The sequence below is a fragment of the Sinocyclocheilus anshuiensis genome, unplaced genomic scaffold (genome assembly GCF_001515605.1).
Source record: "Sinocyclocheilus anshuiensis isolate Anshui unplaced genomic scaffold, SAMN03320099.WGS_v1.1 scaffold1985, whole genome shotgun sequence".
NCBI lineage: Eukaryota > Metazoa > Chordata > Actinopteri > Cypriniformes > Cyprinidae > Sinocyclocheilus > Sinocyclocheilus anshuiensis.
Window position 1 is genome coordinate 265,883 of NW_015541030.1, and position 12,502 is coordinate 278,384.

General features: G+C 38.9%; 1 protein-coding gene and 1 long non-coding RNA gene across 2 annotated transcripts in view; one reads left to right on the top strand and one right to left on the bottom strand.

Annotated features, from left to right (window-relative positions):
* The window catches only part of LOC107690500 (uncharacterized), a 300,658-nt gene that overhangs the window by 188,310 nt on the left and 99,846 nt on the right, over positions 1 to 12,502 (bottom strand). The gene's annotated exons all lie outside the window — the stretch shown is intronic.
* Positions 11,307 to 11,830, top strand: LOC107690515 (uncharacterized). Its single transcript, XR_001634450.1, has 3 exons — positions 11,307 to 11,407; positions 11,542 to 11,622; positions 11,759 to 11,830. It is a non-coding gene; the product is annotated as an uncharacterized LOC107690515 (long non-coding RNA).

Below are 12,502 nucleotides of genomic sequence, written 5' to 3' on the forward strand. Positions count from 1 at the left end.
CACGTAGTACCTTGGGTTCAACGGAGTCAGAATGAACCCTGAACATCCTAAGTTCAAACCTTTTATACAGTTACAGTTTACTACCCTTAATGTAAATGAAGTTGCTCCTGTCCTAACTGTAGTCTGTATATGTTAATTAAGTTCTTACACCCCTTTTTCTGAGATGATTCTCGGTGTCCCACACCCATTCTCATTCTACAATTGGTCACCATTTCCTCAGGATGTGATCATCCCAAATGGTCTAGAAACAACATAACTGTTGACTTTATTCTTCTCTATAATAATTAAGCCATTTTGGGAAATGAGCATGACCAAATGTAATGGCGGCTAGGGGCTGCAGTCTTTAGACTCCTTGTTAGTGCGTCCGCCTCCCATGCCGGAGACCCAGGTTCGAGACCCACTCGGAGCGAGAACGAGGTATGGCAGTGAGGACCCGGGAGGGAGGGGTTACATTGGTGCTGTGACCCAGATGGGAGTAAGGTTTAAGGGGTTTGCATAGCCTGTGGAAGTAACGTTAACTGCAGCAAGGGGTGTAGCCATCATTTTAGATTTATTTATTTATTGTCTAATTGACAGGTTTTATTTTTAATCATACCTTTTTTGCTTTGTGCAGGTAAACCTCACTCCCCTGATCTCAAGAGATGCACTAGTGACTGACATTAGGGGCTGCAGTCTTTAGCCTCCTTGTTAGTGCGTCTGCCTCCTATGCTGGAGACCTGGGTTCGAGACCCACTCGGAGCGAGAACGAGGTGTGGCGGTGAGGACCCGGGAGAGAGGGGTTACACAAATATATATTGTGGAGTGGAATCTGGGTCGGGGCAGACTATAGATTCTTACAGTTTATTTAATTATTTATTGCATATTTAACCCTATGGTGCTCTTCGGTCACTTTTGACTGATAAAAATTCTGTTTTGAATTTTTAAAAATCACAGCTTCATCAGAATGGTACGAAACTTGGTGACTTTTATGGCATTTGGAATGTGAACCCACAAAAAAATTGAGGGCATGATTCGAGCAGACTAAGTGGTCGTAAAAAAATAGTCTCACTTGTGGTCTTCAGTCAAAAATGACCGACCATAGGAAATTAATGGGAAATCGACAAAAACACAAAAATTGATTGTGAGCACACAAAAAAATGTAGGGATTGATTCGAGCAAGCTAAGTGGTCGTAAAAAAAAAGTCACACTTGTGGTATTCGTGTCAAAAATGACCGACCATAGGAAATGAATGGGAAATTGACAAAAACAAAACATTTGTGTGTGCAATTTACAAATCTGCCACAATGCAGAAAAAAAGTACACAGCAATGATGGGGTGAAACTCTAAAACATCAAGAGTGCAAAACCAACACATCCATTCACACACACACGCATACACACACATTTACACACACACCTATGAACTGGTGCGAATGTAACACAGCAAATATGTAAAATAAAAGCAATAATTCAAGCAAGGAAGGGGTTATACTCTAAAACATCAAGAGTGCAAAACAGACACATCCACTCACACACACACACATACACACACTCACAGACAAACACACACACATACACAATTATGCACATTCAAATGAATTGGTATGGCTATAACCATATAGCCATAACGAGTCAGAAAACTGAAATAAGAGGTTGAAATCAGATCAGACCCAGAAGGATTAAGCTCTGATAAAACATTCCTGTTCATTTTTCTTATATTTTTATAAAATTGTAATGTTTTGTGTAACAAAATGCTTGCTTTGTGTTCAGGTTTGACTGTAGTAATAATAATTCAAAAACTGACGCTTCAAATCAACATTTCAAAACAAAAAAAATCTAAACTTTTACAAAAAGTTGTCTTTGAACATGTCTAAACATATATCCAAGCCCACAACTTAATTAAAATATTGATTTATGTCTAAAAACAACCATAGAATTGCAGATGTTTTTCTTAATTTACTCCCACCAGTTGGCACTAATCTGGCTTAAAAAATTGATTTTAAAGGCATTGTCTCTATTTTTACATGAAATACTGCCATAACTGAAAAGTAATAGAAAATATTTGAATTTTTTATTTTTTTTTTCAATGGGAAAAATGTATCATAATTATTGCATAAATATTAATTAGTACCATGAAATTCTCTCAAAATACAAAAGAAAAAATATTATTAAACAAAAATATGTTACATTGATTTTACTGGGGGAAAAAGTTACATTTTAGGTGTCCGGTCACTTTTGACTGTGAAGACCACAAGTGTGACTCCCAAATAAGGAGCACCAGAGGGTTAAGAGGACACTTTACACCCTACAACCCCTAAAATCGTGTATCGCTACCTTAATTGTTTTTCAATATTTTCAAATAAACAGTGTCAGTGACTTCTTTATTGACACTTTGACAAACATATTCCATATGAATGGAGTTGTTTAAAAGCGGAGACTTAAAGTCGGACACTTTCTGCTCCCGGTAGTGATGCTCTCACGGTGTTTGCATCACAGATGAAGTGAATAACATGCAATATTTGTCAAATGCACAGACGTTTCAGAAACGTTTTCATGAGCAACAGAAACAGCGCCATCTGTTCAAGAATAAAGTTCAACATAAACATATACTATTTAAATACCAATAAAGTGGAGGTATATTTGCTTTTATCAGTGTTTTTTATATAACGTTACAATATAACATTGCGACTACAGTAAAAAAAAGCTTTTACTGTTCTAAAAAACAGATTTGTGAGCAGTATTGGAATTGAAGATGTTAGAAACACATCATTGTTGTCATGTGTTGAATTTGGCCAATCGTGAAACAGCTGTGTTGTCATCAGCGTTCCTGCAGTCGCTCTTGAGAAACTGCTCCAGCTGAGTCAGCCGGATGCTTTCGAAACGCTATCGCGGTACTTTGATGCCACACGTGACAGTGACGTGGCGTTGGCGCCGGCGCCGGTTCAAGTCGGACAAAATTTCTAACCGGCATGCACTGCTTCAAGTCAGATTGCAATCGGTCTGTGCAGTGCTGCATGAAGTTGAACGCACCTTTTGTATTCTTGCCTAGTGTGTGTGTCATGTTTTGATTAGTTGTCATGTGCCTTGTTTCCCATTGGTTGATTTGTGTCATGTGACCCTCTTTGTTTGGTTTTTATAGACCTCATGTTGCATTTGTCTCTCATCGAGTATTGTCCCTGTACCTCTGTTGGTGAGTTCTTGTTTATGCCAAGTCTGTTCATGCCATGCCAAGTGAAGTCTGTTCAAGTAAAGTCTGCTCAAGTCAAGTTTGTTCATGCCAAGACAAGTCTCTCTTCATTTGTTTGGATTTGGATTTTACCTTGTTTAAATAAAGCTGCACTTGGGTTCTTTTCAACTCGCCTCCAGTGGACTCATTACAATTACAAACCATTCTTGATCCGGAATTCTTAGTTAAACATGCTAAACCGTGCTGTAGAATGCCTGGAGTGACGTCGCTGCTCAGGGGTGCGTTTCCCTAAAGCATCGTTAGCTATCTATGGTAGTTAGTTCTATTGTTAACGACGGAACTTGCGACCATAGTTGCGTTTGAGAAACGCACCCCAGAATGGGCCATTTGTGTGTTGCCTAGCCACCAGTTTTTCTGTAGCTGGCCAAGAGAGTTATTTGAGTGAAGTAAACACAAGTTAATAGTAACATTTAAAATAAATATTTCATCCTTAATAGCATGGGCGATATTTACATCTGGTTCCATATCTTAACTCTTGCATTACCAAAGCAATGGCTGACACAATTGTGTTGCATTCCAAAGGGCTCTGTTTTCAGCCCAACAGTGAAAAATGTAAAAATATCCGTATCACATTGAGCCAGATCTGCACAGAATGGAATGGTTAAGCAACAAGAGTGGTTTGGCTCAGTGGTGCAAAAGCGGCTTAAGTCTTCTAAAGGGACATGGTTTGTCCCTCAACCATTTGCTTCCAGACTGTCATATGCTACATCTGAAATTATCATTTAGTGGTTGAAAATAGTGATTCTGAGTTGCCAGAACTTGCGCGCAAGTTCACAACACCAATTAAACCTTGGTTAGTACAACATACTATTCTCATTTCACTTTACTTGGTTATTTCAAGGCAGTTGGTTTGCATGTTTTTTTTTTTTTTTTGAGTAAGGTTTACTAATTTTACTACGGTTTACTATATTAGAATTTACAGTGTATGGGCAAAATAATTGACTGATTATTTTAAGTAGTATTTCAGCCTGATCAACGGGTGCCCCTCCAGCAGCACCCACCGGTGGGGTTTCAGCCTGATCAGCGGATGCCCCTCCAGCAGCACCCATCGGCAAGGTCTCAGTCTAATCAGCGGATGCCCCTCCAGAAGCACCCATCGGCAAGGTCTCAGTCTGATCAGCGGATGCCCCTCCAGCAGCACGCATCGGCAAGGTCTCAGTCTGATCAGCGGATGCCCCTCCAGCAGCACGCATCGGCAAGGTCTCAGCCTGATCAGCTGATGCCCCTCCAGCAAAACCCAGTCGCAGAGTCCCATTCTGATTAAGGGATGCCCCATCAGCAAACACCATTTGCAGAGTCTCAGTCTGAGTAAAGAGCAATCCTTCTTCACCATTCTCCTGAAAGAACACAGATTCACAGAAGGTAAGACAAATTATTGTGGAAAAAATTGATGAATCAGTTACACAAACAAACCCCTTTAAAAAATGTTTTTTCAATTTAGGGGTAAAACGTTTGAAATACGTGACCAGCGATATACAGTTTGCAAACATTCAGACGCCACCTGCATTGCTGAGAGCAGCGTTTAGATGAACGTAAATATGTGCTGTGCACTTTCCTCTCAATAGCTAAATAAACACACAACACAATAACAGTGCTGAGAAAACAGCAGTTAAGAAAGCATCTTGTCATAGTGATGTATAAATGTTTCCATGAGCTGCAATTTGGCACTCCAGTCATGTCACATTTATTTATATAGCATAGGGCTTTAAAGCAAGTAGCTTTACTGTGTCGTTGTCGCTACAGTTTCTATAAAGAAGCTCCCCAGAGTATTGTTTTTACTTATGGACGTCTGATCTCGAGGAACTGAACAAAATAAATTAACTGGAGAAGATTTTCATGTCAAAGAAGGTGAATCCCCAGAGCCACACCTAGCAATTGTGTAATCGCCACATGCCAATGGTAGTTCAAAGCAAGCTGTTTCAAACTCCAACAAAACAAACTTTGGTTTGGCCTAATTTTGTTTAAAATGACATCACACCATTTTGTTATTTGATTTTGCTTGAAGTTTATTGGAGCCTTAACAGTTCTCAAAGATGCCAATCTGTTTTAAATCTGTAGGTGTTTACAGGCAGATTTTGTGCTCATAGTATCTCACCTGATCCTGATCATTGTGGTGTGTCCTATTTCCTGTTTGAACAATAACAATAAAATTTTACTTTGGTCAATTAGTATAAAAATACATACTTACACAAATATACATACTTTTTTGGCACAATAAATCTTATTCCAGCTTGTCGAATCAGCTGTATGCAATACTTGCCATTTTGTCTTGATCTCCCGCAGTGACAGTAAATCGCACCAGCAGCTGCAACCAGCAGAACAGCAACAACAGCAGCAGCAGCAGCAGCAGCAGCAGCAGCAGTTGAATCTGGAACAGCTAAAGACAGACAGTCATTATTTCTCAAGATGGACTGATAAGCAACTTTACCTATACATTTGACAGATATTTAGTAGAATGTTGTACACTGTAAAAAAACACTTTTTTTTGCCATGCAATAAAGCCAAGTTCAAAGGCCAATTTAAAATATTGGTACAGTAAATAAAGTGCACAAAATTAGTATTTTGTTTAGGCAGTATTTGTGGCACTTTTGTGGCACATTTGTCCAAATATTTGTCGCAGATTTGTGGCAGATTTCGCCTAGGGCGTCAAATTGGCTAGAAACGGCCCTGACAGTACCTATAACTGCACTTTGCATCCGCTTTCTGCTGATTGCTGATTGAGATTGACTCACATGCTAAATGGCCGACTGACCCGGTACAATCTCATTCATTTCGTTCACGAACAAGATATGTACCAGTTCATTCAACTCGTTCGCGAACGACATGTATGTACCAGTTCGGTCATTTCGATCCCGAACGAGAAGATCTCTTGATCTCGTTCAGACTCAAATTAATCTTGTTCAGTGAAGGGCGTATTCGTTCACTACATTCAACAAATCACATGGTCCGTCACATCTCATACTCGAAGGATATTGGCTCAAGGTTTAGTCGATCTTTGACAGGATGAAACAATCCTCAGAGCTACCCGGTTCACCGAGCTGTGCATGCGCTGCTAATAGCACCGCGCTGCTCTGGAGGGAGTAATTTCAGTGAACGAGAAATATGAGTCAATGGATAACGAGAAATATGAGTCAATGGATAACGAGAACGATTCGTTCACCTAAAACAGGGGTGCCCAACCCTGCTCCTGGCGATCGACTGTCCTGCAAAGATCAGCTCCAACCCTAATGGGTCTTCAGGATCACTTAAAAATTAAAGGCAGGTGTCTTTGATTAGAGTTGGAGCTAAACTTTGCAGGACAGTCGATCGCCAGGAGCAGGGTTGGGCACCCCTGACCTAAAAGATTTGTTCAAAAAGAACGATTCATTCACGAATGTAACATCACAACACAACAGCGATGGAAACGTGGATGATTTGAATTTATTTCAGGCTATACATTTGGAAATGTGTGAGAAAATTATGTGCTCTTTCTTTAGTGAGACTACAACAAATTTCACCAACTACAACAAATTCTGACGATAGTACAGCAGACATGCCAACAGACTGAGGTATTTTAGATAGTGTTGCTGCACTAAGCATTTGTGTTTTTAAGTGTAGTTTAGAAGCTAAAATGAGCATTTCTAAATGGTGTTCAGTTCAGTCACATAACTGGCATTGAGAGCTGAAGGGCAAAACACTGAAAACTGCAACACGTTTATAAGAAAGATCAGTTGACCTCAAAAGACTCAAAACAAGATTTAATAAACTGTTTTGTTTCGAGTGTATATAAAGTCTTTGCTCATCTGGAAGTACCCGCCAGTTTTTCAAACTCTTAAACGGCGGGGCATTTTGAAACGCTGAACGTGGCTAACTGTATCAAAACAGTGTTGAGAGTGAATCCAGTTACACCTTATTGATTATGAATATGAATGCAACATGGTAAATCACAAGGTAGGCGCTTTTTCCCCCTTTCAGGTTCTCCTGTACATGTACATAGTATATTTTATTAAGTATACAGAATTCGGTCCTCCATTGTCACTATCTTAATGCGTTAAGCGTTTTGTAATGGTTTTCTATGGGAAAATGCTTAACTTGCAATTAAACAGCGTTTGCATTCACATTCTGGGCGCATTTGCTCACCTACACTTATATTATGCATGTATTGCATATGTTAATCTTATAAGTAATAATTGATATAATCTTTGTGTTCTGATGAGGAATGAAACACACATCTTAAGGCCCGAGGCTGAGTAAACTGCCGTTACATATTGGATTGTTGATTATGAAAATTGCATCTATCCTGGACAGTTACAACCCCAGGTAGTAATATGATGCAGCTAAGTCAAAGTAAATAATATAAATTTACTTTCTGTAAATTTAGCTAATATCACATGGCGGACCAAAACATCACTGTTAACCTTTCCTGCTCAGCTTCGAGATCATTGTCTCAGTGGAACATAGGCTGTAATGTGTGAATGTAATACAAAGTATTAAAAAATGTTTTTTGGTTTCAGGCCGTGTGGAAAGACTGTGGAGATCTACAGCAGATAAGCATGACAATTCAGGTGTGGAACAAGTCAACTTTTGTTATTATTAGTATTACTTTATTAACTAGAACCATATGGATTACCTTTGTGCTTTCTACATTAAATTGTTGGATAATCAAAATGTTGGTATACCCACTCAGATGCATTTTATGCCTCAACAGATCTTAGACAACTTTCTAAAAAAAATAAAATAAAACTCCAAATGTGTAGGGTTGGGTATCGTTTTTTTTTTTTTTTGAAACCGGTGCCAAATCGATACTTTTTAAACAGTTCCGATGCCTAAACGGTGCCTGAACCGATACTTATTAAAAAAAAAAAATGGATCAATAAAAAATCCCCCAAAAAATGATGGATTGGCCATTAGAATAGAAATAGTATAGAGAGTGCAAATGTTAGAGTGTCAAGTTTTTAATAAAAAAAAAAAGCAGATAAAATTAGAAGTAGGATTAGAATAGAGAGTGCTAGAGTTAGAGGGTCCAATGAAGATGAAAGAGATGTGTTTTCAGCCGTTTCTTGAAAATATTAATAATATCTGTATTTTAACTAGATTATTCTAGGTAGACATAAAATAACTTATAAATACCTTTTTAATTTACAGAGATTGGTTGAAGTTGTGAGATTTCTGTAAAAAGGATTAATCCTGAAAATATGTTTTTTTTTAAATAAGTGCTTACTGCATTTTTATAAATTATTTCTTAGTTATTGTACATGGAAAATCTGTACTTTAAAAGTAAATTACTGTAGGTGGACAGATTTATCAAATAACGAGTTAAGCAATTAACCTGAAAGTTGGTTGTTTTTCTGTTATTTTACATAATTTATCAGTTTTTCCATAGTTTAAAAATAAACTATCAACAGTAATATACTGTAATTTTATGAATTTTGACCGTAAAGTCTATTCTGTATTTTTACAGTTTTTTCTGTAATTTAACAGAATATGTCTGGAAGCCCTGCTGCCAGTCTTTTTACTCTTTTTTTTTCCGTTTTTTTTTTACAGTGTATGCCATTGATTTATTTAATAAAGGTGTCGTCTGGTGGGTTTGTAAGGAACAGCAGCTAAAACAGCAAGAAAAACAAGAAACAGCAGTGCTCATGGGAAAACTTACAAATAATTTGATTTTTTTTTTTCTAATAACAATAGACTTCAAAAGTTTAAAATTCATAAGGTGACAAAAACGTATGTATCAACAAAAATGTATCAACTGTCTGTCAGTTTGATGTGAAGTGCATGTGAAGATGATAGATTTGATCTGAGTTGTATTGTAATATTGAGTGAAAGCTCACTTCTTCAAACAGGCCACAACGGAAACATTTACTGGTTCGATTTAAATATATTAGTTTTCTAAAACCGTTGAAGTGAAAAAGCACTGAAAGACTAAAATGATACTCACCAGTGACAGTGACACTGAATGTTTTAATGTTGCTGCTGCTGAACAGTAGTTTATAAACTCCAGAGTCTGTGGTTCTGATGTTCATGATGGTCAGAGATCCAGTCTGATGATCCAGCTTCAGTCTGTCTCTGAATCTCTCAGTACCTTCATTACACTGAACATCTGTACAGATCTTGCTGAGATCTTTAGTGATTTGAGCGATGCGAGTGTCATTGAAATACCATCTGATTCTATCTTGTTGGTTTGTTTCAACACCAGTGTGTAGAGTGACTGATTCTCCCTCCATCACAAACACTCTGTCTGTATCAACACCAGATGCACCTGAAGAAGAAATCAATCATAACTTTTAATCAATTCATAATTTCTTCCAGATGAATGCAGGCAAATAAAACTGCTCCTCTGCATTAATCGCAACACTATTAGGTGTGTTTGAGATGCCTTGATGAGAGTACTATAATAGCATACAAATTAACCAGTTCAAAAGTTTACATACCCTTGATTCTTAATGCTTTGTGAAGACAACTAAAGATAACCGAAGGACTCACAGACAAATATTACACAAGGTGAAAATATTCAGCAATGCTCAAGAAAATAAATAAATAAAGAGCCTTTTTGAATAGGATGACAGGGGAAAATACTTATTCTGTCATCTGGGAAACTGTCACAATGCCTGTTCTGTTTCTTGTGTTTTGTATGGACTTTTATGTTGAAATTTAGTTTTAATTTCCTCTGGTTCATGCTTCCTTCCTGTGTTTGGTTTCTGTCTCGTCTTGTCTTGTTAGTTACTATATTTACCCTGATTAGTCACACCTGTAACTAATTATCTCCATGTTCTCTGTATATATAAGCCCTTGGCTGTATCCGAAATCGCCCCTTATACCCTTAAATAGGGCACTATTTGAGGGGACAGCCATTTGTAGTGGTGTCCGAAACCACAGTGGACGTTATCGGGTACAGCATAAACAAGTGTACAACTGGTGCATGCTCAACCAAGTATAGGTCTCTGCAGGAAAGTAATGGGAGTTACCAGATTGGTGGGCGAGGCCAAAACAGAGGGGCATTTTGGACCATGTTACCTGATTGGCTGACGTCATAGTGATGGGTTTGGGTCATGTAAGGGGATCATTTTCATTGCATGATTTTGATAAATCCACCAGTTTGAAAACACCCACAAAGTGAGAAACGCCCACTTTTACTTTGCAGAGACCTCATTCTCCGCTCAACGACTAGAGAATGCACATAATGCACTGTGCGCAGGGCAGGACTTACGGGGCCGGGGGCCCCTGGGCTTGAGGTTAAAGGTGGATTTTGCATAAGTTATGTTAAGTTTAAATACAACATTTTAATGTAGAAATATTAAATGATTGCAAAAATGAAATAATGAGCTACTTTTTAAAATATGAAACTACAACCGCCAGTAGGTGGCAGCATTCTTAATGAGTGAGTTGAATCCTTAAATCAACCGATTCGTTTAAAAAGCTAATTCATTTAACTTAGCAAACGACTGTACTTATAGCCTGTTTGAACCATTTACTGGTCCGTGTAATGCTGAGAAACAAAACACTGTGTTGCTCGGAGACGCATTGATGGGGCAAAACTGAATTTTGTGTCTGAAAGTTACTCAGTAACTTGTTGTTTATTGTACTTTTGCGATCGTGCAGATATTCGGAAAAACAGGACTCTAGTTTGTGTGATAGGCTAACTCCTATATCGTAGGCATTCGCTCATTAAATTTTAATGACTTTTAAGGCAATATTCATGACCTAATGCTCCATTATTTTACACAAATTTTCAGATTTATCATAGCATATGCTAAGGAAAATTAATGATTATTAATGCTATTTGTTTGCTTTCTAATAAGCACAGGCTGTCAGGGTTGGGGATGAAGGGATGAGGCGAGGACTCAACGGTGCAGGAGATAAGGGCTTTTTATTAAAAATAAAACAAAATAAACAACAAAAACTACCCCGTGGGGGAAAAACTGGCAGGCAAGGCAAGATCAGGACACATCCAGGGTGATAAGATGAAGAACTAGCACGGGACTGCAAACACAAGAGCTGCGTCCGAAATCGCATACTTCTATACTATATAGTAGGCGAAAAACAGTATGCGAGGCGAGTAGTATGTCCGAATTCATAGTATTCGAAAAACAGTAGGCTTTGACATTACAGGGACTGATGAACACACTCAGCTCCTTATTCAGTGGAGAGTGGCTAATGAAGCCCTCTTCACTGGAAAGCGTAATGCTGCCATCAAAGGTTTTGAGTAAGTAAACAAGTTATGTAAAATGTGCTTTTATTCAGGTGCTGTTGACTCTGAACGTAGTAAATACTAACACTTCAAGCAAAGGTCTTACTGCCTTCTTTTTATGCTTGATTTCTGTGCATTTATTGTGACAGAGCTTTTGTGACAGCAGGGACTTGAGGGCAAAATTTCTGCGCTCAAGTCAAAAGTGGGAGAACCTAAAACAAAAATATAAAGTAAGATTTTTTTTTTAATTAGTTAACCCCAAAATTTGTATTAGTTAATGATTTGATCATGCTAATGTTTTTTCATGTCATAGTAATGCAGTAATCTAATGAATGTAATTGACTGTCTTGATATTGTGCTTTTCAGACCCGGGATATCCAACAAAGATATCGAGGAACTTCCCCTCGTGGTCGGTGATGGCCTGCAGCTGAACAGAGTGGAACAGCTTCCTATTACAATAGCATGGGGCATCACTTGCTGGTGGCTTGATCCGGATGTGGCATCCGTCTATTGCACCAGCTACCATGTGGAAAACTGGAGACCCAGCCAGCTGCGCAAAACCTGCCTCATGGAGGAACTTCCCCTTGTGGTCAGTGATGGCCTGCAGCTGAACAGAGTGGAACAGCTTCCTATTACAATAGCATGGGGCATCACTTGCTGGTGGCTTGATCCGGATGTGGCATCCGTCTATTGCACCAGCTACCATGTGGAAAACTGGAGACCCAGCCAGCTGGGCAAAACCTGCCCCCACTGCCTCCAGGTCATCCGGGGTCGGGAAAGCGATCAGCCTCCTCAAAATTCTGATGACTGCCCTGCTGATTCTGTGCACAATGTCATGCACCGCGGACTTTGGGATGTCAAAGCCCAGTGACAGCAGCCTGTACGATGCTGCGTGAGCCAGCCAGTAGAGAAACACCATCACCTCAACATCTTTTTCCCAGCCATGGTCAGAATCTGACTTCAAAGCAGCAATGAGGGACATGATGGACTGTCGTGAAAGCCGGAGGTTTGGAGGGGGGCCGAACCAATCTTCGAAATACAATCGAAGAATTGGCACAGCAGCATTCAGGCGGCAGTAGGTTGTAGGGCTCACAGTCTGTAAATGTGTGT